Below are 27375 nucleotides of genomic sequence, written 5' to 3'. Positions count from 1 at the left end.
AGCTCAGGTTTATAGGAACTGCCTTCACTTTCAGAATTTCGCGTTCTTGCAGCAGTAGTAATATTTATTGTCAATTGGCCTTCCTCCCAGGACAGATTTTTTTTTTCTTTTTGCATGTAGTGTGACGCATCGCTGATGAAGTGCGATCTCTTAGATAAATTTTATTTTCGTTGATAGATTTGATTCCCATCTCCACAACCTTCTAGCAAATGGATTTTGTTTAATCTAGTATCCTTTTCGGCCTGTCGAAGCTTTGTTGAGCCGTGAAAAACAAAGTTTTGCCTTTTTAGCTTGTCCAAGGCCCACATGGGAGTTTTCCCAGAGGTGTAAAATGTAGGCCAAATCAGAACCAAAGTACAAGAACACTACTTTTAATTTGGCCCACTTGTGTGCTAACGTTCCTAATCCTGCATCTTGTTTCTCTCTTCTCATCAAGTTAGAAAATTTTCATTATTTATTTATTCAGCATGCAATAGAGTGCCTACTCCCTGCTGCATGCCAGACATTGATGGCAAGGGTTAGTTCTTTCCCCAAAGGTGATGATGATCATAGTCTTACTTAGAAGCTGATCCATACCTGTTCCCTTAGCTACCTGAAAGTTAATTTGAGCAAAGTGCTGTGGGGACTTAAAAGGGAGCATTTCTGCCTGGGGTTTGCTAAGGAAGACCTAATCTCCAAACTGCTATGGAATTTTGCCCTGTATATTCTAGGCAAAGGGACTAACATCGACATGTAAAGTGTTGCATTATGAGATCTACATGGAATTACTACTGCTGAGGGGCACAGTTGTTTGGGGTTGGAGTAGTTGGAGTAGTAGTCAGGGGTTGTTGTATTATGTATTTCAGAGTACTTAGCACTTTGCTTTGGTTACATTAGGCACTCAAACACTTGTTGAACTGACGCGAACAGAAAAATGAAGGATTTTGTGTGCCAAATTAAGAAAATTGGACTTTATCTACTTAGTGATACAAAGCTATTAATTCTATTTTTACATTTTTAGAAGATTTTATTTATTTATTTTAGAGAGAGAGAGTGAGTGGGGGGCAGGAGAGGGAGAGAGAATCCCAAGCCAACTCGGAGGAGCAGAGCAGGGAGGCCTGCACCAGGTTAGAAACCATGACGACGACCCCCCCCCCCCCCCCCCCCCCAGATCATGACTTGAGCCAAAATCAAGAGCTGGATGCTTAACTGACTTAGCCACTCAGGTGCCCTCAACTGCTAGTTTTAAATAGAATGTCATGGGGGACTTGAGTGGCTCAGTCGGTTAAGAGTTAGATTCTTGGTTTCAGCTCAGGTTATTGATCTCAGAGTTGTGGGATCCTGCCTGTACCCCGCCCACTGAGTCTGCTTAAGATTTTTTTTTCTCTCCCTCTGCCCTTCCCCTCTGTGCGAGCTTGCGTTCTGTCTCAAATAAATATTTTTTTTTTTTAAATTTAAGTTAAAAAAGAGAACATCATGATAACATTTGCTTTCCAGAAAGATAATCTGCAGTGGAGAATGGTGGGGGTCCAGATGAGAGACAGAGTGTAAGCTGTTATGTTGTAGAGGTTAAGTGCTTAGGGATTCTCAATTCACATTGTCTGGGTTTGAATCTGGTTCTTTCACTCAGCTATGTAATCTTTTTCTTTCTTGTGTTTTTCATTTTATAGGGTTTGGGGGATAAAAGTAAGAAAAATATGTGTATTAAGCCCCCAAATCTGCTAATTTTAGATAGAATGTCATGGGGCGCCTGGCTGGCTCAGTTGGTTAAGCATGGGACTCTCGGTTTCCACTCAGGTCCTAATTCTGGAGCCCTGGGATGGAGCCCTGAGTCAGGTTCTGTGCTCAGTGGGGAGTATGCTTGAGGATTCTCTTCTTCTGCGCCTCTCCCAACTAGCTTGTCTACTCTTTCTTTCTCAAATAAATAAATCTTAAAAAAAAAATAAAAATAAAACAATAGTGTGTGGCATATAGTGAGGACTTGATAGTTGCTAGTTGTTATTCTGAGTGAAGGCAGTGGAGGTAGAGTTGTTGTGGCATTGAGGAGGTATATTTGGTTGGACTAGGTAAGTGACTAGATATGATTAATGAGAGCAGGATGATTCCTAGGTTTTTTTTTTTTTTTTTTAATTTATTTATGATAGTCACAGAGAGAGAGAGAAAGAGAGAGAGAGAGAGAGAGAGAGAGACAGAGACACAGGCAGAGGGAGAAGCAGGCTCCATGCACTGGGAGCCCGACATGGGATTCGATCCCGGGTCTCCAGGATCGCGCCCTGGGCCAAGGGCAGGCGCCAAACCGCTGCGCCACCCAGGGATCCCGATTCCTAGGTTTTTTGACGTGAAGCATTGGACAGTACTGATTAAATTGGCTGTAGAGTTAGCACAAAAGTTGAGGTCCATTGCTTACCCGTAGAATTACCATCCTGAGCTTTGGTTTCCTAATATTTGGGAATGATCATAGTACCTGTCTAGTAGGGTTTGAAGATCAAATGAAATTACGTATAAAATGCCCTTTGGTAGAGTACCTAGCATGTTACAAGTGCTCAGTAAATATTAGTTGTTCCCTTAGTAATGATGATATTAATGAGCTAGTAGAATGTTGGAAGATACGAAAAGGAGCCATTAAAAGCAACTAAAGTTAGAAGAGGAAGAGAAGATAATTAGTTTTGTTTTTGTTTTTAAAGATTTTACTTATTTATTCATGAGAGACAGAGAGAGAGAGAGAGAGAGAGAGAGGCAGAGACAGGCAGAGGGAGAAGCAGGCTCCATGCAGGGAGCCCGACGTGGGACTTGATCCCGGATCTCCAGGATCAGGCCCTGGACTGAAGGTGGTGCTAAACCACTGAGCCACCTAGGCTGCCCAGGTAATTAGTTTTGGACCAGTCTGATGAACTGCCAATGAATGGTTAAGATGTCTTTGATGAAGACATGGATAGATGTGCTGGGCAGGAGCTAGGAGTTCACATAACGCCTTTGTGAGTGTGGTTAGCTTTTTGGAAGATTTGAGAAATGGGGAGGAAAAAGAGAGATTTATATTATAGCAGTGCCAGGAATGTTGATGTTGAATATGAAGCACCTCTATCCCTAAAATGCATTTTGGCCACCATGACAGGGGAACTCTAGGCTCATATAATCTGATTGGCTCTGTGCCCATCTCCCCCTCTTTCTTTCCTCTCTGACTGCTCCCAAAATTATTTTTTAATATCCAGTGTCGTTTAACTTTTCCAAGCTTATGGGGTTAAAGTTCACTCCAGACCCACCTTCCAATATCAGAATCTAACAAGGTCTTTAGAAGACCTTTTGAAGGTAGAATAGTCAAAGGTCTTGTTTCAAAGGTTCCACCCAGGAAGCAATGTTGGTTGAATCAAAGATGTATGTATGTATGTATGTGTGATATTTATGTATATATACATACACATATATTTTGACATGCAGGGTTTATGTACATATATACATGTGTATATACACATCTTGCATATTGAATTATGGTTGCAGAAGGCTTGGCCAGGCCTCCCTTGACCCTGTTATGGGGCCTGGGAGATTTTCAGTTTTCCTCTCCAATGTCTCTTCCTCAGTGAGTACAAAACAGTAGAAAAATCTGTGATTATGTAAATTTTTTGGTTGGTTAGAGTTAAAAGAAATGGCTATTTTGTATGTTAGTCTAATGAAAATTTGAGGGAAATCTTTTAAAGCAAGTGCTCATACACATTTTAATAATAAATTGTCATCTGATTAGTATGCTTTTAAAGAGGCAGGTGTCATAGGATCTGTTCTTTAGAATGTATGCTTCAGATGAGCAGGGGGGGGTTCATATCAGTTTTGCTCACTGGATAGTTCCCAAGTGCTTAGAATCATAAATAGTAATATTTATTGAAATATTACTAATATTTGAATGAATGAAATGGGTCCGTTGGTTTGGATCTCTTGGCTCACAGATTTTTCTAACTCTTTGAAACAATTGTTGGTCAGGGAAAACAAAAGAGAGAATTGAGCCAGCAAGGAAGCTTCAAGCGCTTTTTGAACCGACAGGAAGATAGAGCAACTATAATAGAACTTAATGGTTCTTCCAACTCAGTCATCGTAGTACCTACTGCTGTAATTATTTACATGATTCCCTCCTTTTTCACATTTTCCGCTGACAGTTGTGAGGGGTGGTAGGAACAGACTTAAGTAGGGTTGTTGCTTTGTTCAGAGTTGAACAGACAATAGCTATGTCATAACTTTGTCTTTTCTTGATTATTAGCAAAACTTTGGAAGTCTTGCTTGATTAGGAAAGCTGAAAAGATAAAAAAAGTCTTGTGGGCAGAGAGAGTTTAAGCATAGCTTACACCTTTATCTTTCCAGCCTTGAGGGATTAGGACTATTACTTCTGACAATCAGAATCCCTCAGTGGAATCCCAGAATTATTTGGGGGAAAAATTATTTTTTTTCTCAAAATTGGACTGGGTAAGAGAAATGAGAAATAGAAAAATTGCAGGAAATAGGCAATAAGGAGGTAAAACTATATACAATATACACACAAGTATATATGTGTTTTTTTATATAAAATATACTGTAAATTATGTATCTACTTAAAGAGTATACCATTTCTGTAAGTAAAACAAATGAGGTTTTAATTTTTTCTCTTTATTGTAATCTTAGAGTTCTTTTAAATAACGAATTGCCCTAAATTTTTATAAAAAATGTTTATAACCAAGTTATGAGGACTTGTTTCTCACACAAAAATAAGATGTACCTGGCTATAAAAAAGCTAAAGACTCTGTTGGCTATTCCTTTGTTTTATAAATAAAAGTAAAGTAAGTCTGGGAAATATTTATACCCTTTCCTCTACCCTCCCATCCCTCTCCCCCAAAGTGAGAATTCAGCTACCAATCTGAAAAATTAATGCATCATTCAGAATTCTTAATACTCTTCAATCAAACTACATAAACATTGAACAAATAAATGGGAGTCCTTCCCTCATCTCTTACTTCATTATTGTGACCATTGCCACTTTTCTCCCACATGATTTTAATTTTTGAACTTTTACTTTCAGTTGTATTTATGTAAGCATACTTGATGTGATCAACATTGGGCTGTATGGACCATGAAAGATTGTCCCTGCCTTTGTACAGCTTAAAATCTTAAAAGACGTTCAGTCAAGGAGTAGGAGGGTGACTGATGCCTTCCACTGCTAGTATCTTTGCTCACCTCCAGTGATCATCACTTCTATTGTATTTTAATGTTCCTCCAAATTTTCCACATCAGAAATCCTAAATTTATATATCCAGTTCTCTGACCACACTTCCTATCCTGTCCTTCCAGCTCGCTCACACCAACACTTTATATTACCGTGCCCTTCCTCTTGACAGAGACAGCTTGCCAATCTCTTTATTGTGCCCCCTCTCCTGTTCCCTGTTACATTAACATCTGTTGGCCTGGAGGTCTTCTTCCCCATCCAGTTTGGAAGCCATTGTTAGGCACCTGGAATATGCTTTCACTGGCACCTCTGCCTCTTGAACTTATTTTTGTGCTGTGTCTGCCGGATAATGTCCCTGTTCTGATTAACTCTACTGTCTCTCCCTGAGGTGCTCTGGTAACACCAGTGAAAGACCAGGCCCTCAGTGCAGGTAATTATGTCTCAGACAACCCCTCCTTACCATCCCTTCCAGTCAGTTATGTTTATTTAGCACCTATGGAGTGTGCTCTGGCACTGAGCTAAGAATACTGGGGTATCCTCATAGAGCTTATATATTTCAGGGGAGATAGACATTCATCAAGGAATAGTGCACACTGTAGTGACACTGTAGTGACAAAGTGCTTTAGAGAAATAGAATAGGGCCATGTTGTCCAATACTGTAGTCACACATGTGGCTATTGAAATGAGGCTAGTCTTTTGTTTTTCGGGTTTTTAAAAAAGATTTTATTGATTTATTTTTTAAAGATTTTATTTATTTATGTGAGAGGATAAGAGAGCACAATGGTGGGGAGGGGCAGAGGGAGAGAGAGAAGCAGACTCCCTGCTGAGTGGGGAGCTCATCATGGGACTCCATCTCAGGATGCTAAGAATATGATCTGAGCCACCCAGGTGCCCCTGATTTATTTATTTTATTTTTTTAAATTAGTTTATTTGTTTATTTTAAAGATTTTATTTATTCATGAGAGACACAGAGAGAGAGAGGCAGAGACACAGGCAGAGGGAGAAGCAGGCTCCATGTGGGGAGCCCGATGTGGGTCTTGATCCTGGGACTCCAGGATCACGCCCTGGGCCAAAGGCAGGCGGTAAACCTCTGAGCCACCCAGGGATTCCGATTTATTTATTTTAGAGAGAGAATGTGTTCACTCCAAGTGGAGGGAGGGACAGAAGCAGAGGGAGAGGGAAAGCATCTCAAGCAGCCACCTTGCTGAGCCTGGAGCCCTGCTTGGGGCTGGACAGGGCCTTAACTTGGGGCTCAATCCCAGAGACCCATGAGACCATGACCTGAGTAGAAATCAGGAGTCAGATGCTTAACTGACTGAGCCACCTAGGCACTCTGAAATGAGGCTAGTCTGAATTGAGATGTGCTTTAAGTGTGAAGTACACACCAGATTCTAAAGATTTAGTATGAGCATAAGGTGAAATATCTCAATTAATTTTTCTATTTGTTTACATGTTGAAATAAGATGATAAATTCTGGGTATATTGGGTTAAATAGAATATTAAAAATATTCATTTGTTTCTTCTTTCTCTCTTTTTTTAAAATTGTGCCTACAAGAACATTTAAAATGACCTGTGTGGGGGATCCCTGGGTGGCGCAGCGGTTTAGCACCTGCCTTTGGCCCAGGGCACGATCCTGGAGACCCGGGATCGAATCCCACATCGGGCTCCCAGTGCATGGAGCCTGCTTCTCCCTCTGCCTATGTCTCTGCCTCTCTCTCTCTCTCTCTGTGACTATCATAAATAAATAAAAATTAAAAAATAAATAAATAAAATGACCTGTGTGGGGGGGAGGGGGATGCCTGAGTGGTTCAGTGTTGAGCGTCTGCCTTTGGCTTGGGTCCTGGGATCGAATCCTGCATCAGGCTCCCCAGAGGGAGCCTGCTTCTCTCTCTGTCTGTGTCTCTGCCTCTCTCCATGTATCTCTCATGAATAAATAAGATCTTAAAACAAAAAATGACCTGTGTGGCTCATACCATATTTCTATTGGGTAGCATTGGTATAGAATATTGTCTGGAGGTAAGATGAGGGGAACTAGTCTTTGGGGAGCTCGGTGTCCCTGAGACCTTCCCTGAGGAGGTTGTCTTTGAACAGGTACCCGGCTGAGTAGGTATTACACAGATAAACTCCCCTCAGAAGAAGCAGTCAGGTGGATGGCCCTTTGAAGGAGAGTGAGACAGATGAGAGAGCTGCGTGAGAGAGAGGCCTGGGATGAGGCCTGGGAGGAAGGCAGGGCCAGATCACATACGCCTTGTTGGCCCTACGTAAGGACTTTGTTCTTCATCTCTTTTGGGTTATTCCAGACCCTTAGCATTGATAAACCCTTTTGTCCAAGCCCCACTTCTACAGTCTGCAAGTAATCGGCCACTTGGTGATCTGATTTGATTTCTCAGATTTCTGTCCCTGCCTTTCCCTGCTTATGTATGTAAGTTTCAGATCCTTGGAAGGCAAGCTTTTCCACACAGTGCTCTAGATCCCATCCTTCAAAGTCTCTCTCAGGAGAGTTAACTCCCATCTGTGTTTAATCTCTTTCTCCCTGCTGGCTTATCTGTACCAGCCTAAATATGCTCCAGTCTTAAATCTTTAAAACAAAGCTTCACTAACCCTACATTCCCCTGTAGTTATTCTTAAATAATAAAACAATAGTTTTTTGGTTTAATATTAAATTTTATTTAACATGTTAAAAGTGTATTAAAAGTAAGACATTTGACTTTTTTCTTATTAAGTGTTTGAAATCTGGTTATATTTTTACATTTACTATATATCTCATTGCAGACCCTAAATTTTCAATGGGTAAAGTACAAGAAATCTTATCAAAATAATAATAATTTTTTAAATAATAATAATTTAACAAAAGCATTTTATACTGCTTCATTTTTATTGTGGTAAAAAAAATATAACATAAAATTTACCATCTTAACCATTTTTAAGTGTACAGTTCAGTAGTGTTAAGTATATGCACATTGTTGTACAGCAGATGTCCAGAACTTTTTCATCTTGCAAAACTAAAACTTTACCAGCTAAACAACAGTTCCTGTTTCCTCTTCCCCTTAGGGCCTGGTTTCTATGGATTTGATTACGTTAGATACCTCGCATAAGTAGAATCATACAGTATTTGTCTTTTTGTAACTGATTTATTTCACTTAGTATAATGACCTAAAGGTTCACCCATGTTCTAGTATGTGACAGGATTTCTTCCTTTTTAAGGCTTAATAATATTCCATTGTACGTATATATACCACATTTTACTTATTCATTCATCTGCTGTTGGGCATTTGGATTGCACCTACCTTTTGGCTGTTACGGATAGTGCTATAGTGAGCATTGGAGGTACAAATATCTTTTTGAGACTCTTTCAATTCTTTTGGATTCTAGTTCTTTAAAATACCAAAAGTGGTATTGCTGGATCATATGGTTATTCTATTTTTAATTTCTTTTTTTTTTTTTAAGATTTTATTTATTCATGAAAGACACAGAGAGATAAAGGCAGAGACATAGGCAGAGGGAGAAGCAGGCTCCAGGCAGGGAGCCTGATGTGGGACTCGATCCCGAGACCAAGGATCACACCCTGAGCCAGGGGCAGGTGTTCAACCGCTGAGCCACCTAGGTATCTCTCTATTCTTAATTTCTTTAGAACCTTATACTGTTTTCCATTGAAGCTATACCATTTTACAGTCTCACCAGTGGTTGGTATACAGGGGTTCCAATTTCTCCACATGTTTACCAACATTTGTTACTGTTTTTTTTTTCATTGTAGCTTTTGATTATAGCCATCCTAAGAGGTATGAAGTATTAATTCATTGTGCTTTTTTTAAAAAAAGATTTATTTCTTTATTTATTTATTCATGATAGACACAGAGAAAGAGAGAGAGAGAGGCAGAGACACAGGAGGAGGGAGAAGCAGGCTCCATGCCAGGAGTTCGACGTGGGACTCGATCCTGGGACTCCAGGATCGTGCCCTGGGCCAAAGCCCTGGGCCAAAGGCAGGCGCCAAACCTCTGAGCCACCCAGGGATCCCCTTTATTGTGCTTTTGATTTGCATTTCTCTGATGATTAGTAATGTTGAGTATTTCTCATTAGGTTTGTTGGCCACTTGTAGATCATCTTTGGAGAAATGTCTGTACAAGTCCTTAGCCCGCTTTTTTTTTTTTTTTTAATTTTTTATTGTTTATTTATGATAGTCATACAGAGAGAGAGAGAGAGAGAGGCAGAGACATAGGTAGAGGGAGAAGCAGGCTCCATGCACCAGGAGCCTGACGTGGGATTCGATCCCGGGTCTCCAGGATCACACCCTGGGCCAAAGGCAGGCGCCAAACCGCTGCGCCACCCAGGGATCCCCTTTAGCCCGCTTTTTAATTGGACTGTTTGATTTTTGTTGTTGAGTAGTAGAAATTCTTTATATGTTCTGGTTATTAACCATTTATCAGGTATATTATTTGCAGATATTTCCCCTGTTCCTTGGGTTGCTTTTTCACTTTGTTAATCGTGCCCTTTGATGTGATAATATGTGATTGTCTGTCCTATTGTCTGTTTTTGTTTTTGTTTCTTATAATTTGGGTGTTGTATTCAAGAAATCCTTGCCAGAAAAAAAAGAAAAGAAGAAGAAAGAAATCCTTGCCAAATCCAATATCATAAAGCTTATCCCCTGTTTTCTTCTAGGAGTTTTATAATTTCAATTCTTTAATCCACCTAAGTCAGTTTTTGGATATGGCATAAGATAAAGGTCCAAACAAAATATTTTGAACATATTTCTAAGACTTTGCTTATGGAAACAAAAGTAAAAGGTCTGAAATATATGGAATAGTTTTAATTTGGGGGGACTGATGACAGTAATGAAGTTAGGACACAGTTCTCAAATGGTACTTAGTAATATATTCTAGCATGAATTTTTCTGTCCTTTTTGTTTCTTATAGTTGTGAGACACCAATAAGGAAACAATCAGTAGTTTAGGGCTAGCTGAAGCTAAAACATAAAATGATTGGGAAGAAGCCAAGTATCAGAGTGCAGGTAATTGCTTTCTGTGCCTCTTTTTTATAAATATATAATGCATGTGGTTAGTTGCTGAGCATATTTTTTAAGGCCATTCTGTCAGGGCATTTAGTAAGATTTCAAAAGCATCCATAGCAATTAGATCTCATATGAAATATTTATTAACCTCATTAATTTCTCTAATTTTAGGCTTTGTGCTTTGGTACATTAATTGAGACTTCAATAGACTAATTTCAGTTTGTTAAAAATTAAAAATAATTTTTCTAAGTTTCTAGCCTTTTCTTTTTCCTGGTATATTGAGTACATTTGTCAACACATTTGAATGATTTTTCTACCTTTGAAAGGCATATTATAACATTAAGAAAGCTTTCAAGATTTATTCTGTGAGTCTGGATATTTTTAATAGTATGGTAGCTATTTACAGAAAGTACTAAAAAAATTTCATTGAATCCATTTTGGAGGATACAGAAGGATGATAAAATCTATTAAACGCCAAAATTAACTTTCAACTAATGTATATTGTGTTCATTTTTTTATTATAAAGAGTTTACATGTTATGAAGTTGTTCAGTATGATTTATGTCTTTCTAAATGTGACAGTGTGACTGAATTTTCATTATGCATAGTTTGGGTGCACCAAAGGCAATAAATCAAACTTGGTGCTGGAGAAAGCAGATTATTAAGTAGTTCTTAAAATGTTTATTCATAGTGCAGCATTCTTTATTTCTCCATTAAAAATTACTTTTGGTACTTGAACCTTTTGAAAAGAAAAAAGTTGTTAATAAAAAACAAGTTCTCAAAGTATAGTAGGGTTTATGAAAGGCTGTCTTTCTGGAAGATAAAGTTAATATTCTTAAAAGTAATATTTCTAATTCACTTTTAAAATAGTAATATTTTTTTAAAAAGAATATTTTTCTGATAACTCCTAGGAGGCAAGCAGTACATCTGTTTAATTTGCCTTGTTAAACATCAAGACATGAGGGCATAATTAAATAGTGGTTTTCCTTTTTTCTTTTAACACTGTATTTTTTTTTTTAATTATAGAAATGCTAGGTGTAGAAAATTTAGGAAATCCTAATCTATGCAAAGAAAATAGAAAGTGGCAAATAATGCCACCAGTTACCATTCTTTTAAAATCATTTATTCAAATATTTGAATATCTGCTCTGTGCTTGTGTACCATTATAGATATTTGGGTTATGAAAGTGAATTATGAAAGTTCTTGTTCTCAGAAATTGAGACTGGTCAGGTAAGAGTGTTATCACAATTACTGTATTTTGATACAAATATGATATTTAAATAGTAAAACTTAGGCATAGAGGGAGAGTCTTGTGGCAAGGCAATAGTGTAATTATTATTATAATTGTAAAGCATATTCTGAAAAGTAATTTCAGGGGTTTTGTGAGTGTCTAAGAGAGTTAAGTAATGATTATGCATCCCTCCCCCCGACTATTTATTGAATGCCTGTTAGGTGCTAGGTGCTGTTCTAGATGGCCACAATATAGCAGTGAACAAAACAAGTGGGAGCCCTGTTCTTAAGGAGTTTACATGCTGTGGGGGCAGTGAGGAGAGAGAAACAATAAACAGGTAAGCAGATTTATGAAAAGGATGATGACACTCAAGAAAGAAAATAAGATGATATGGTCAGATCTTAATAGTCTGTTGTACTGGTGACTAAAATCTGCAACTGATCCTCACATTTCCATTTGGCCATTAGTTTGTCTTCACCAGGAAAACCTTTAACTAATAACTGCCAAAGAGAAACAAATAGTGGCATCTCTGGTTATTGCCCTTTGCCTTATCCTTTCCTGGAGGTGTCTCAGTGAAATTGCTAAACAGCAAAAGTAAAAAGGAATTTAGAAGAGAAGCAAGGCATTTATCTGGCAAATTTTTGTCTTCGCATGAAGCTGAGAGTTTGTTGAGTTTGTACCTGGCAGTATCCCAGCAGAACTTACTATTCGTATGTTTTGTTAACAAAAACAAACCCTGCCAGTTATTAGGAGGAAACAAGGGTAAATGCTTTTATCAATCCTTATGGAATTTTCAGTTTTATTTTAAACGTCTTTCATATCTCTTCAAAAAACTATCATCTCTGTCAGTTTATAAAGAACTCTTGATTTGTAACTTAGCTGATTCACCATTTTTACAATTGGTGTGTAAGACTTTTGTGCCCTGCTTTCTTTGGTACATAAGAATTTGGAGTGTGACTCATGACTCATCAGTTGACGTTGTGGTGCATTTTTAGAAACAAAGAATGCAACAGCAGATTTCCCTTAAGCAGCAGGAGTGGAAGTGAATGCAAGAAAACACAAATATGCCTATCTTTGTGGGTGTTATATGTTAAATTGATTCTTCAAAGTGTGTTACAACACTGGACATTTCAATGAATAGAATACATATAAACTGTATGTGTCTTGCAACAAAATTCTTACTATTTTTATTATGTGGTAACTGCATTTCTCCCATTATTATGGTATGTACTCGCTTTGCAGATAGATACAATACTTAATATTTAGGCTTATTTTTGAAACAGATGAGGCAATGAAGAAAAAGCATCTTGGGCATAACACTTCATTTTTAGTGCTCCATAATACTGTTATTTTTTTTCATAATGTTATTTTTGATGATGATGTCTTGTTTGCTTACTTTGCTTTTTAATTTTAATCGTGTATAATCATAGCGAAGCTTGGCTGTATTCTGCTTCTACTTTATTTCCTTTAGTACATGCTCCTGCCATGGTCTGCTTCCATACACATAAAAGTCAATCTGCACAGGGGTACCTGGCTGACTCAATTGGAAGAGCACGCAACTCTTGATCTCGGGTCATGAGTTTTAGCTCTACATTGGGTGTAGAGATTACTTAAAAATAAATAAATGAACTTAAAGTCAGTTTGCACAAATAGATATTTTATGAAAAACAAGCCTCCCAATCCTGTACCCCAGCCATTCAGTTTCTTCAGAGTTGACTACTGTTAGTTTTTTGTATATCCCTCTATTTTGCGCATATAAACTTATGTGTATCTATATGAACTAATATTTTTAAACACATACTGTTCTTGGGGTGCCTGAGTGGCTTAGTTGGTTAGGTGTCTGACTCTTGATTTCAGTTCAGGTCTCAATCTTAGGGTCATGAGTTCAAGGCCGTCTGATTAAAAATAATAAGTATATACACACATACATACTGTTCTGTACTTGATTTAAATTAGCTAAAAATTTGTTTTAATTTGTTCTTCCTTTTGAAATTCAGTTTTTAATGTGTTTGCTGATCTCACCTGAATTGTATTACCTTAGAAAAAGTGTTTATCTCTTGAAGACCTGTATTACCATGTAGGGATTTACTCAGCTGGTTACATAGATTTTTGTTTAAACCATATAATTGACCAAAGAATAGGTTTCAAGTGTAAAAAAGGTCATAGTCATATTCTAGGACTCATAATGAGATAATTTTTCAAAAGGAACTCAGTAGGATTGTTTTGTTAGAATGCAGTTGAATGATTTTACAGAAATTGTGGTTTTAATTCTAAAACCTGAAAGAACAGCTAATTGCTGGCTTATAAGTGAGATCATACGGTATTTGTGTTTCTCTGACTGGCTTATTTCACTTATTGTAATACCCTCAGGGTCCATCCATGTTGTTGCAAATGGCAAGATTTCATTCTTTTTTATAGTATTCCTGTGTGTGTGTGTGTGTGTGTGTGTACACGTGCATGCACGTACAGGTGCATTTTTCCATTCATCCTTAAGTAGATACTTAGAATATTTCCACATCTTGTCTATCATAAATAATACTGCATAAACATGGGGTACATGTGTATTTTCGAGTTAGTGTTTTTGTTTTCTTCAGATAAATATCCAGAGATGGGGTCATTTTTAACGTTACACTTGGCTCCTTTGTCATAAAGTGATTGAACATATATGCATGGTTTATTTCAGAGCCCTCTTTGTTCCATTCATTCACGTGTCTGTTTTATGCCAGTACCATACCATTTTGATTACTGTAACCTTCTAGTATAGTTTGAAATCAGAAAGTGTGGTACCTCCAGCTTTTTCCTTCTTTCTCAAGATTGGTGTGGCTATTCAGGGTTCTTTGTGGTTACACATTTTAGGATTGTTTGTTCTATTCCTGTGAAAAATGGCATTGGAATTTTGATAGAGATTATGTTGAATGAATCCGTATGTTGCTTTGAGTGGTATGGTCATTTTAACAATGTTCTTCCAACCTAAGAGCATTGAATATTTTTTCATTTATTTGCCCAGTAACGGTTTCATCAATGTCTTATAGTTTTAGTTGTGTATGGGTCTTTCATTTCCTGGGTTAAATTTATTCCTAGGTATTTTATTTTTTCTGTTACAATCATAAATGAGATTGTTTTCTTAATGTGTATTAATGTATGGAAACAAAACATTTTTGTGTATTGATTTTTTTATCTTGTCACATTATTGATTTTGCTTATTCTAACAATTTGCTGGTAGAATCTTTGAGGTTTTATATAAAAACTATGTCATCTGCATTCAGTGACAGTTTTACTTCTTCACTTCCAATATGGGTGCCCTTTTTTTTCCTTGCCTAATTAAGTGCTCTGGCTAGGAGTTCAATACTATGTTAGATAAAAGTGGCAAGAATGGGCATCCTTTTTTTGTTTCTGATTTTAGAGGAATATGCTTTTAACTTTTCATGGTTGAGTGTGATATTAGCTGTGGACTCGTCATATATGGCCTTTATTGTGTTGTACATTCACTCTATTATCCCCTTTGTTGAGAGTTTTTATTGTAAATGGATATTAAATTTTGTCACATGCTTTTTCTGTATCTGTTGAGATGATCGGGTGATTTTTACCATTCATTTTGTTTACATGGTCTATCACATTGATTTGTTGAGTGGAACCATCCTCACATACCTGGAATAAATCCCATTTGATCATGATGTATGATTCTTTTAACATATTATTTAATTTGGTTTGCTAATATTTTGCTGAGGATTTTTGTATCTGTGTTTATTGGGGATATTGTCCTCTAATTTTCTTTTCTTGTGGTATCCTTGTCTGGTTTTGGTATCAGGGTAATACTGGCAATGAAAAGAAACAGATTGCTAATATATACTACAACTTGGATGCTGAGTAAAAGAAGCCTTACACAATAGAGTACATAATCTATGTTCCCATTTATATGATGTTCTAGAATAAGCGAAACTAATCTGTTGTAAAAAAAAAAAAAAAAAATTGGACCAGTGGTTGGAAAGGGACACAAGGGAACTTTCTGGGGTGTTGATTATGTTCTATATCTTTATTACATAGATGTATGCATTTCTCAGGAATTCAATGAATATATATTTTAATTTAACCAATGCACAAATACTAATTTTACCTCAAAAGGAAAACATAAACAAATATCAAACTTCAGTTAATGATATGCGTGCTGTAATATTTAGAGAGAAATGTGCTGACTTCTGCATTATACTCTGAAGTGCCTGAAAAGCTAAGATGGAGGGAGGGATGGGTAGATATGTGATAAAGCAAATTTAGAAAATGTTAACAGTAGACTTGTAAGATATACATATTCACTGTAAAAAAAAATGTTAAACTTAGAAAATTTTCATATTAAATTGTTGGAAAAATATTGATAATGGAAATTTTACGATGCATGATTTGTTATATAAACTATTTTTTTCTCTTTGCTTTGGTGATATTTATCTATATAGTTAATTATATTAAATCATGTTCTTATTTTAGGAGTCAGGGTACAGAGAAGTACATTCCAGCTCATTAATACACTTGTCTTTCTTTGGGATTGTTTTCACATTTTCCTTTTTTTTTTTTTTTTAATACAAAAAGTAGGGGATGATTATGCCTGGGTGGTTGAGTTGGTTAAGAGTCTGACTCTTGGTTTTGGCTTGGTCATGATCTCAGGATTGTGGGATTGAGATCTGCCATGCTGGGCATGGAGCCTTCTTGGAATTCTCTTTCTCCCTTTGCCCCTCCTCCCTCAAAAAAAAACGAGGCAATGTCTTTAGATAATTATAAATTGTGTGGTTTCTCTGGGATTCTACTGCATTTTGCTTATATAATGCTTTTTTGTTTTTTCTTTAATTGCTGGAGAAGAGGGAAGGAGTGGTAAAGTTTCCCAACTTCAGGTACCATGGATCGTGGACTTTGAAACTGGTTGCACCAGGGTTTGAATCCCATTGTGGGCACTTACAGCCTGCTATTATAACCTATCAGATCCTCATTTTTCTTATCCATAAAATGATAGTGGTAAGCACTTCATCTGCTTCAGAAGGTTTGTTAGGAAAAGTAAATGAAATTACATTTGTGAAGCAATTAGTATATAGTGTCTAGCATGTAGTAATAGTAATAGAGTTATGAAGCAATAGTGAAATCCTTGGAAATGGACTTTAAGACTTCTGGGTTGTTTGAGGAGGAAGTAAAGCTGTAAGGTGGTATGCTTAGATGAATATCATTACATGTTTGATTGACTCTGAATGAACACTCGTGACCCAGGAACAATACCAGGGACATCTATGGATAGATTCCTGCCTAAAGACGTTAAATTGGTAGGCTGCTCCCAAATGACCAGTATGATAAGGCTTCAGCATTCAGAGTGGTGCTTGAGAATGAGAAGTTCAAGTAGCACATACTCTTTTTTTTCTATTGGTGCTCAGTGTCCATTCTCCTTACTTCTAGCCACAACCTCTAATTTCCCTTGTTGGGATCTGCTTTTTCTTCACTTCCGTCTATGTGCTTCTGAGAAGTTGACTTAGCGCCTTGTTTCAGGAATATAGCAGATCTGGCCTGTTAAAGGACCACACATCCCTGGCAACCTCAGTTGGTTCAGAATGGGTAGGACCAAAGACAAATAGTCAGAGATAGGAACATGTAATTCGGGGGCTCTCATTGGCAATATCATAGAACTGAACAAGGGCTATGATTTTGCGACCCTAGAACTGCTGGGAACCAGCTGCCACATACAGCCTGTGTGTGAGCCCAGTCCAGAGGAAGCAGAGTGGGAGAGAGTCCTGAGTCCCATCACCAGACTTGTTTTTTCACTTAAGCCAGTTTCAGTCAGATTTTCTATCATTTGCAACTGGAAGAATCCTACACAGAGCTGCTCATTGAGTTTGTATCTATCAGTACTGTTGCTTAGGGGTTTTTTTACGTAGTGAATGATCCTGTAGTCAGGCTTTTATGTCTCTATGTATGTGTATTTTGCTTGTATAACGGCTGACTGCTGGTTAGATTGGAAGTTCCTTGAGAGAAGAGACTATCATACTCCTGTTAAATACAATTTCCATACTCATATAGATATGTAAACCTCACCTAAATTCTTTCTCTCTTTTATATATCCTGGGTAATTTATCAGTAACTTTGAATTAATGATTGACTTAAAAAATATTGATCTTCTGTGTGCTAGGTGGTATGGTTGGGTGCAAAGGTTGTAATACTGAACAGAACACAGGTCCAGCACTCTCAGAGCTTCCATTCTGGTGGGGGAGATATATTAAATAATGATACAGAATAATAATTACTGTGATCAGTACTAACAGGGAAACACATAGGGTGTTATAAGACCAAGTAATGGGAGATCTGTCCTAGTCTTGGGTGCCTTCTGGAACTTTTTTTCTTTTTTAAGACATCACACTTTATAAAACAAGGAGTTATCTAGAAGAGGATAGTGAGACAGAGTATTACAGGCAGATGGAACATTTGCAAAGGTCTTCAGTCAAAACAGGGCATGACATTTTAAAGGAATGAATAGAAAATTTGTGGAGTAGAGAAATGAAAACGATGAGGACTGTGGGAAGAAATAAAAGTTGGAGAATGAACTCAGGCCAGATTTATGCAGAGTAAAATTGGTAAGACTTTATACAGGGTTAGGTGTAGAAAGTAAGGGAGAGGAATATCAAAGGTTACTTCTGAGTTTCTGGCTTTTGTGCCTGTATGGTGAGTGCACTTTTTTTTTGCGGCGGGGGGGGGGGGGGGGGGAACACATGCCTTTTATTGGTCTAAGGAGCATAACTAGTTCATAGGCTTGGGCAGAGCTCCCCTATCTGTATGGCTCCCATCTCCCTCTCCTGGGAGTTTGTGACTCACCCCCAGGGAGAAAAGTGTTCTGGACAGGGGTGGCAGACAGAGCCAGGATAAAAAATACAGAACTGGGGTCTGAAAGGGTATCATGGTGAAGTAGAAAACACAGGGTTATGAGATCATCCAAATAAAAAGTCCACCCGGGCAGAAGAGAAGTTTCTCCACGTGGGCCCCCCAACTGCCCTTGCCAGGAATGGGAGGGGGCAGGAAGCTTCGGCTGGAGATTTCCTATTGTGCCCTTCGTGCCATCAGCATCTCCCGGATGTTGTCCTCAGCTTCCTTCACACTCCGCTCCAGGTAGGATTTTTTCTGTTCTAGTTCTTTAATTTTTTCTTCTGCTATTTTCTGTTTCTCTAACAGCTGACTGTGAATTACCTCCTTGGACTGAAGAATAAACATTCTTCCTACACCTTCATACATGTTAGTCTCATCTACCAAAGTCATAATCTCTGTATCTGTAAGATGTGCGTGCTTTTTCGTTTGTTTCGTTTGAGCCCATTCTCTAGGGGAAGACCAAGTTTTGGTGGAAATGATCTTGGGTTTGATTTTGGACCTGTTATGGTGTCTTTAAAACAACCAGGTATGTATTTTGTTTTATCATGCTATGAAGGATGACACCTGCCCCCAGACAGTTTTCATTTTGTGGCTTCTTATCTTGTAGATATAATATAACGTGGGAGTCTCTTCAGTCTTTAACTACCTGATAATCATTCTCCCTCTATAATGCTAGTGTCTTAATTCAAGTTCTCTTTTTTTCTTAGACTACTCTCAGGCTTTTTAACTGGACTCCCTCCATTCTTCAAACTTCCCCTTAATTCTTGTTTCACAATGTATCCAGAATAAGTTTTTGAAATTATAGATCTCATCTTGTCATTGTCCTTCTTAGAACCCTTCCATTTCTTCTTCTTCTTCTTCTTTTTTTTAATAGAACAAACATCCAAATCCTTGACATTGTCCCTAGTACCTTGTGAATTACTCTCACCCCTGCATACTTCCCAACTTTTCTTCAGGCTCACTGATGGCTTTTCAAAAGCTGACCTTCCTCAGATATCAGCTAAAACGTCACATTCTCAGGGAAGCCTTACTTTGAACTTCCTTGTTAGGCTCTTCTAATGATATATCATGTACTCGTGTTGTTTCATATGTATTTGTGTCACTGTCTAATTAAGACCTGTGTACTAGATTAAGATCTGTGAGGGCAAGGGACTATCTGTTTAGCTTTCCATAGTAATCCTTTCCTTGGCATGTAGCATATGACCATCAAATGTTTGTTGAATGAAATCATGAGCTTTCTAGTGCTTAATTTATGTACCTGTTATGTACCATGTTAGTTAGCTGATAGGGGAAAACAAAATAAAGTGTTTTTTTTTCTTTTTAATACATATGTTTTACTGTTAGGTTTTCTTTATTTGGACTATTTCCATGGGAACAGCAACCAAGATTGTTGGAGATACTATAATACTCTATAGGTGATATTTGCTGCTGCCATTGTTAACCAAGATGCAGAAATTTAAATTTTTAGGTGAAGATTTCTTGAATCTGAGAACCAAGTATAGAAATTTCATTGAAGGGAGAGTTGTTAAATATTTTTTTTCCGGTACTCTTTTGAAGATCTTCCTTTCCATAAAATAGTTTGCTACAGAGCTCCAAGAGTTGGTAAATGATGAGTGCTGTTCTGTTTCTGCTGGATAACTTTGTTTTCGTTTTGCTGTCTATCACTTACTGATTTTCTTTCCTAATGAATGCTTTGTTAATAAATATTACTAATAAACCTTTACATAGTTAGGACATAATTATATAGTCTGTAACATAAGTGAACCTCTCTTATTAGGAATCATAAGTTAAGACTGTTGGGGTGCTTGGGTGGCTCAGTCAGTTAAGCATTTGCCTTCAGCTCAGGTCCTGATCCTAGGGTTCTGGGATTGAGCCCTGTGTCAGGTTCCCTGCTCAGCAGAGTCTGTTTTTTCTGTCTCCCTCTTCCTCTGTCCCTCCACCCACTTATGCGATCTCTGTCTCTCCCTCTCTCCCCTATTGTCTTTGAAATAAATAAAATCAAAACAAAAATAAGTTCAGATTCCATTGAGGATGCTAGTAGAGATAGTGGCATTTATATCTAACATTACTTCTATAACTCAGAGCCACTGACAAGAAAAAACAGGTGGGATTCCAGATCTTGAGACATTAATTTATGAGGTAGTAGTTGATGGCCTTGGGTGGACAGCATTGTTGTAATGAAGAAAATAAAGTTTCCTTTTATACCTTAAAGGCCCAGGAAGAAAGCTGTAAGCATGGTTGAAACATTTCTTTATATACCCTTTTATGTATGAAGGTTAAATTCAGAACTTTGAAAAAATTTTGTGCCCTTTGGCATATATGAGTGAATGTTTTCCAAGAAGCTTTTAGAGATTGATGGACAGTTCAAAAATTGAGATGCTATACAGTTTTATGTTCATTTCAAATTGATTTTTTAAAGATTTTATTTATTCATGAGAGACACAGAGAGAGGCAGAGACACAGGCAGAAGGAGAAGCAGGCTCCCTGAGGGGAACCCATGTGGAACTCAACCTGGGGACCCTGGGATATGTTCTGAGATGAAGGCAGATGCTCAACCGCTGAGCCACCCAGGCATCCCTCATTCAAACTGATTTTGATATCTGAATGCAGAAGTAGAAAGTTACTTGGATTTTGTGAATGTAAAAAGGAATGTTGATTTTGAAGGCCCCATTTTATCACAGTTAAAAAAAATGCGAAATTTGGGGAAATAACCTTGAGACTAAAAAAATGAGGTCTCTGTAGTGTTTTGGTTCTTTTTTTTTTTTTTTTAAGTATTTTGGTTCTTATGCAAATAGCAATATCTGTTTTCTTCTGGAAGTTAGCTTCCACAATGCTAACTAACAACAGAAGATAAATAATTTCCCTGCAGGTCTAGCATCCACTTATTTATATGGAGATAGATAGATAGATGATAGATAGATAGATAGATAGATAGATAGATAGATAGATAGAGTGTGTGTGTGTGTATACATGCCTGTATATGAATGTGTGCATGTTTTGGCTTGTGCAACCTCTACATATTTATTTTAAGTGTATGTACTTACAAAATTAAAGCTCTGGAATCAGACTGCCTGATTTGAATTATGTTCAATCAGCAATTGGCTTTGCCATTTTGGGCAAGTTACTTAATGTTTCTTTCTTTCAGCTTCCTCATCTGAAACATGAAGTTGCTGCTGCTAATGATATCAAACTCATGAGGATTAAATCTGTTAATGCCTCATCTCAGTTAATGCCATGCCTGACTGACACATAGTAAACAGTCTGTAAAAATATCAGCTATTATAATTATCTCCTCAGTCATTCCTTTTATATGTCAAAATTGCTGTCATGAGTTAAACCCTGTTTAATTTACACTCTCTTCATGACATCAACCCTGTGGCTGTTGTCTAACAACAAAAATCCTAATATTTTGTACTCTCCCTGTGTTCTTCTTGTTCTTATTTTAGTTGCCTGCCTCCCAATCTTTTTCTGGCTATACTGTGTTTTTAGTTTATTGGGCATTGATACTTCAGACAGGATAGGCCATAGGTGTTGGCCATAGAGGTTTCATGTTTTACTTTTAAACAATGGCGAGACTTCCTTCCTCCAGACTTCCCCCACTCCCTTCCCAATGCTGTGCTAGAATGTTTGAGCTGGAAGAAGCTTTGTTGATTGTCTAACTCAGTGCCTTTGTTGTTCAAAGCAGAAGGTTAGAGCCTGAGACTACAACTCCTTCAGAGGATGGGCAATTTTTGTAAATATGACAGGACATTTTCCTTCTTTTTCTTTTTCTTTTAAGATTTTATTTATTAGAGAGAAAATGAGCAGTGGGGAGGGGCAGAGGGAGAGGGAGAAGCAGACTCACTGCTGAGCAGGGAAAGGGATGCAGGACTTGATCCCAGGACTGGGAGATGGTGACCTGAGCCAGAGGCAGATGCTTCTTAACCAACTGAGCCACCCAGGGGCCCCAAGACATTTATTTCTTAACAGAAGATAAATTACAGAATAAAATATTAAATGGGTTATTAAATTTGGGCTTTAGGAAATATCTAGAAATTCTTCTATTTATGATTGAGAAACTAATCTTGAATTATAGGGAAAAGTAGTTGTATTTTGGTGGGAAATATGAGGAAAGTTCACTTATAGCTCTTTTTCCTTTGATATATCTCCTGGTTTTGATATAATGACCCCTTACGCTCTTGCATCTCTCTTCTTTTTTATTCAAACATCCTACAGTGTTGCTCAAATCCACCCCTCTTTTAACTATTCCTACTCATTATATTAGTTCAAGTTCTCATTACCATTTTGTTGACCATCACAGGAACTTCCCAGTTTTACCTTCCTGCATTACTCCCCCAACATGCAGATCTGTTCACATCATTTCCCTCTAGCAATAATCTTTCTAATGATAGGGAATTTTACTATTGATAATGGAAAAAAAAAAAAAAACAGGAAGGCTGACAGGAAGCCTGATCATTTTTAAGGGAAAAATGTGTATTTAGTTAGGGGAGGAAGGTCTGAATCAGTCTGTTAGAAACTCTCCTGCCATCAGGTTAAACTTTATAAAGAGGCATCTATCCATATATTATGATACTGGGAGTATGGGAAAATTTCCTTCTTAGAAGTTAGTTCCACTCATATCTTTCTTTGGCAGTATCTTAAAGATTTGTTCCTTTAATGTTTCATTTTGTCTTCTGTTATATACAGATGTCCTTAGAACAGGTAGTATATTAAATTTCATAAATCGTATATAAATCACTTTACCAAGATTGATTTCCTTAGAGAAATTTTGTTTAAAAAAGAAAAGGCAGGTAAGGGTAGAGAATGTAATATTGAAGTAGAGAAAAGGGAAGAACTTAGATGAGAGAAGAAATTAAGAAAATAAAATTTATGAAATAGCATTGATCTAAGGGCTAGTCCCACATTGAAGTTTAACATCCCTCCAGTGGGTCCTTTCCTTTCACCATCTTTTCTATGAGAATTTGTCTTTAAAAATAAAGTTCATCTAGCTAAATAATGAATCTGTAAACTCTCTGAGCTAGATACTTCACTATTCATGTAGATTAAAAGGCATCCTCACAATTTATAAGTACAAATAAGTATGTAAATCATATTTAGTTGAAAATATTTATTTTTGTGTAATGGATTTCTGACCTGTTTTAAGATTGTTCTCTAGGCCAAAGGATTTCCTTTTATAGGCATTTAACATATGCCTTTATTCTCACATTCCAGTGAAATGAATTAAAATGAAGAGAATGTACGTTGAAAACATTTTATCTGCCAAGAGCCACAAATTAAACTGAATTTTTCTTGTTATTTCCAATTTTGTTCTCTTAAAAACTATTGTGAAATATACAAGTTGAAAATGGAGACATAAATGTGTTCAATTAATAGAATTGTGGATTAGGTACTCCATTTTCTTTTCCCAGTTCCCAGACTAGCACATCCTGGGCCCTCAGTAAATATTTGTGGGATGCAATTTAATATGTTAAAGATTAAAGTAATTAATGTAATTAAAAGTTACACTAAAGGCTACAGTATAATATCTATGACCATGAAATTCTAAATCCATTCAGGAGCAATATCCTGAGATAATATTTTGAAAAGATGAATAAATTTCTCAAAAGCCATAAATTTCCTTGTTTTCTGTATGTTGGTAGAATTATTTAACAATAAAACAGGCAGCCACCATTTTAACACCTCTGAAAATCTGGCTCTCATGCTTAACTGAAGCTCTCAGTAACTTTGTATATATGTGTGTATATTTTATTAATAAGCGTAGTTACAGAGACAAAATTAGAGGCACCCCTGCTTTTCAAAAGTTTGTGTTCCACCACTTTGCTTTTTCAAAAGACCTACAATAGTACCTGTTTTTACTAACTGAAAGAAATCCAGAGAGGATTTTTGGTTTTCTTATAAAAGCTTTTTTCTTATAAAGGCCTTTATAAGAAAACCAAAAAGCAAAAATAGCATTCAGTGTTTGTTTTGCAGTCAGCAATGAGAGACATCGTAGCACACATCCGGATTGGCTGGAGCAGCCCAACAGCCCTTTCTGGAGAGCTGCGCTCAGCATCTCGCCATCAGGCCGCCACAGCTTTGAACTGTGGCTGTGAGCACCTGTGCTTTATCTTGATTTATTTTGTGTATCTGTTGGAAAGATGTGTCCTAAGGTATCAGAAAAGCTTAAGAGGGGTTATTTTTTGTGGTCTGGGAATGCTCAAAAATTTTTCCATATCAATTAATGATGATTGCTTCTTTGCTTTATGCCATTTCAACCTACAAAAGATTTTATTGGAATGCTCTGCTCTCAGATGGTAGGGGAAACCTGTATTTGAGGAGGATTTGGGAGGAGGGATCAAATTATGGGTCATTAGATCTCTGGTGGTGAGCAGATTGGGATGGGCACTAAATGGACTAGTCTGGTCCAAGAATATTAACAGTAGGTGTTTGCAGTTATACCCAAGATGTAAAGAGGCTGAAAGTTAGTTGGTGTATAGGATTATAGGGGCAGAGAATAACAGGGCTTACTTGTTTTGAGTTGATCAAAGACTTTTTGATTTATTAATCTCTTCATTGGTATGGAGAGGGTCAAAATAGGACCCTTTGGTCCTCAGGACTTCTTCACAGATAGAATTACATGGGCTAATAAGCCCCTTTCATGCAAAAAGATCACATACAACTGAATGAACTCTTTTGTACTCTTATGTGTGTTAATCTTAAAAATAAAGCAGTTACTTTAACAGCCAAAATGGGCTTATTCAGGAAGAACAGAGAATTTTAATTTAGGACACAAGGTTTGGCAAAACAATAGGCAAGCCCCACAAAGGAGAGGAATGTTATTTTATGGAGAAGAAGGCGGAAGTTGGGAGGGGTTGTTTTGAACAAAAGTCCGTTGGAGAGAAGTAAGAGTTCAGGGTGATGACAGTTTCTCATTGGTTGAGTAGCAGGAGTAGCTGATTCCTTGTAGGAGATGCAATATCCATCTTTTCCTGTTGTGGCCTGTAACTGAGGAGTCTTTCCTGTTAAGGATTCTTCTGTTGTAGTCTGTAATTGACGGTTCTTCCTGTAATTGACCATTGAGTGGTATGGCTCCTACTTGTAGTCTCCCCCTCTGTTTAGTGAGTTTTCCTAATTTCTACAGGTGTTTGACTGTCTGGGCCTCCACAATTATTTATCTTGGGGGGCATGGAAGGATAGGTCCTGTTCAGATTCACATGCCTGGCTTCATTGGGGTGGTAGTCTCTGAGTGAGTGCATTTTCGGAGGTAGGGAGTTCCCTATAATAGAAGTTGCTGTTTTATTTGATCTCCTTCCTCTGGAATCCTCTTGGTCTAACCAGTCCCCTTTTAACACCTCATTGGGATATGTACTGAAATCTTCCACTTTTAAGAAATTTTAATATAGGCATTTATATTTAGCATATGGAAAGAAATAGTAATGCTAAAGAGATGCTTAAGATCTTTATACTCCACTCTTGTAATGTTCCCACCATTGAATTGTAGGAAACCTACGAACTTGGTAAGAAGCTAGGGACCTATCCTATGCCCCAAGCCTATGTAGGTCCTCTTTTATTTTCTTTCTTTCCCTTCTTCGTTTATCAGTTTCACACACTGTTTTGTTCATTTAAAGAGGATGTGTTACTTCTTAAATAAACAAATGAGCTTGATTTTTATCATACAAGTAGTACATGGCCATTTTAGAAAACTTTGAAAATATAGGTAAGCATAAGAAGAAAGTTGTCACCTGGGATCCCCATCCCAGTTAGTACTGCTTTTAATGTTCTGTATGTTTTAAGTTAAAGAACAAATATATTAAGTCTAAAGTAGCTATTTTTTATTAGACTAGTTGGCCAATGATTTATAATTCACTGATGTAAATTAGTATAATAGATAGCTTAAAATGTTTTAAGTGAATATCTTTAAATGATAAACATATTTAGTCTCAACACCCCCCACCCCTGCCAAAAAAAGAAAGGCAATTGCCTAGGCAGATGGTAGTTAGAAAATGATAGTGTTTGAGAGAAAATATTTTTAAAATCAATAATTAACTTATATTAACTCCTTTTCTATCAGAAGTTAATAGACTCAGTAATATCTTTTTCATTCCTCATTTAACTTTGAAATTTGGTATTAGAAGTCTGGGGCATTTGTAAATTATATGGTATAAAGACTGACTCATCTAACTGCCCTTTTCAATTATTAAGCACACTAAAGCTAATATTTGCTGTTTACATTTGAGTAGTTAATAACATTTCATCTACTTTAAAAATAGTATACCTATCCTTAATATAATTTTATTAAGCCTGACTACAAGTTGTTATATGATTAAATAATATTTTATATATCGTGCATTTCACTCCCACATATATATAATACATATATCACAACACAACACTTTTCATGTATATTACTGTACTTCTCCAACCACTGCAAAAATATAGATAAAAGGACACGGTCATGGGACACCTGGGTGGCTCAGTGGTTGAGCATCTGCCTTCGGCTCAGGGCGTGATCCTGCGGTCCTGGGATCGAGTCCCACATCAGGCTTCCTGCATGGAGCCTGCTTCTCCCTCTACCTGTGTCTCTACCTCTCTCTGTGTGTCTCTCATGAATAAGTAAAATCTTTAAAAAAAAAAAAAAAAAAGAAGGACACAGTCATCATCCAGAAGAGTAATAACCATATGGTACTGAACTGTTTATACCATATGTTAAGATGTACTTAATAAGAATTGTAAGTATAAGATATTGGTAACTACCTTATAATTGCCTAATTATTCATGTGAATTCATTTAAATTAAAAGGAAAGTATGATTTCAGGTTTCTCTATTTCTTAAGTAAAATAACTAGGAAATAGGGATATTTTTCATATTCCCTAAACTACTTTTCCTATTGGTCAGAACACTATAAGCATGCTTAAAAGTGAAGAAGCATTCCTAAGGTGTTATGATGAACTCTGAATATATTTAGTACATCAAGGGAAATGATATAAGCCTCCATAATTGTGGAAAAGTTGTTGTTCTGCCTGTTTTGTATTAGCTTGTCGACATCTATCCTGATTTATGGTTTTCTTTTCTGAAAGTGTTAAGATTTATGTATATGTATATGTATATGGAATTGTTCA

The 27375-nt window shown here is 37.0% G+C and overlaps 1 protein-coding gene across 5 annotated transcripts in view; it reads left to right on the top strand.

The window, feature by feature from the left end:
• The window catches only part of LNX2 (ligand of numb-protein X 2), a 79251-nt gene that overhangs the window by 1425 nt on the left and 50451 nt on the right, over positions 1 to 27375 (top strand). The window contains exon 1 of one of the 5 annotated variants that reach the window (XM_041768331.1): positions 18336 to 18803. The exons of the other annotated variants lie outside the window; for them this stretch is intronic. The gene's annotated coding sequence lies outside the window, so the exon portion shown is untranslated. Of the gene's footprint in view, positions 1 to 18335; positions 18804 to 27375 lie in introns of those variants that run through there. 5 annotated transcript variants of the gene reach the window in all.

This window comes from Vulpes lagopus, chromosome 8, assembly GCF_018345385.1.
Source record: "Vulpes lagopus strain Blue_001 chromosome 8, ASM1834538v1, whole genome shotgun sequence".
Classification (NCBI taxonomy): domain Eukaryota; kingdom Metazoa; phylum Chordata; class Mammalia; order Carnivora; family Canidae; genus Vulpes; species Vulpes lagopus.
This window is presented reverse-complemented; position numbering and strand designations above follow the sequence as displayed.